Raw genomic sequence first — 1,228 nt, forward strand, 5'->3', positions numbered from 1 at the left:
TCTGTTTCACAGCAGAGAATGTTTTAAGATTCAGTCATTTAATGTCTGGGAGAGGGTGTCAAAGTAAGCAATGTAACACCGGTCGCTGTTGACCAAGACCAAACTCCTGTACAAGTGACATGCAAATAGTGTAAAGAACAAAGAGGCACAATACCGTTACTAGAATACACAAATAACCCACACACAGGAGAGAGGATCTTATCACGACGTTTCGGTCTGACTTGGACCACTTACAAGGTTGTGTATAATAGTGTAGTAAGATTGGTCTCACAGTAGAGTATTTTGAAATCAGGTCTCTTACAGTAGTCATGAAACTTTTCCCTTCTAGCAGTGTCTAAGATTTTATAATAGACTACCAGTAGACTTGTCATGACCTCCAGCTTAAAACGTTAAGAAATAATAGGATACATTTTTTTATAGCAAGTCTGGTTTCTTTCTTTTTCAAAATTGTATTGCAATTAAATAATCAAGTGTAATCAGTAATATAGTTGTGTGTTAAATGAATAATGCATAACTTAGCTTCAGTAAAACTGTTCATGAATTTAAGTATCAAATTATTTTCCTGAGTGTTTGAATTACATTCCTTGTGAAGTGTGACAGTTACGCTCACACTTTGTGAAGTGTGACAATGACACTCACACTTTGTGAAGTGTGACAATGATACACTGCATGAAGTGATAATGATGCTCACTTTATAAAGTGGAGCTTAGCTTCTTTATATTATTATGAGGAAGCACTAAACCTGTAAATGTGTGCCTCATGGTGATCCTGATGCCCAGGTCTGCTTGAGAAAATTTGGATGTTTGTTCAGGTTTATGTCAAGACTACAATGGTAAGTTTAACTAACTTGATATGTTTTGGGCACTGTGCGATCCAAGAGATGTAGCTTCATTATTACTGAATTCATAGGGAGGGAGCTAAACGCACATGGATCATACAACATCTAGGTGAATGGAGGGCATTCAGGCTCAACCGAAGGAATTGAAGGAGAGGATGTATAGATGCCAGGTCACTGCATGGAGAGGACCATTCAATGTCTTTCTTTAAGTGTGCCGATATCACTTCAAATGACAACTTCCTCACGTCTCCTTCAGGCTGCCTCAACTGTACTTCCCACCTCCAGGTCAAAAGTGCCAAACCCAAATGGGTCATTCAGTATTAGTTTTCTAATTAGATGGTAAATTTATTCTTCTGATATTATTTTAGAAACAACTTGATATTAAAACTC

Source organism: Cherax quadricarinatus, chromosome 10, assembly GCF_038502225.1.
Source record: "Cherax quadricarinatus isolate ZL_2023a chromosome 10, ASM3850222v1, whole genome shotgun sequence".
NCBI lineage: Eukaryota > Metazoa > Arthropoda > Malacostraca > Decapoda > Parastacidae > Cherax > Cherax quadricarinatus.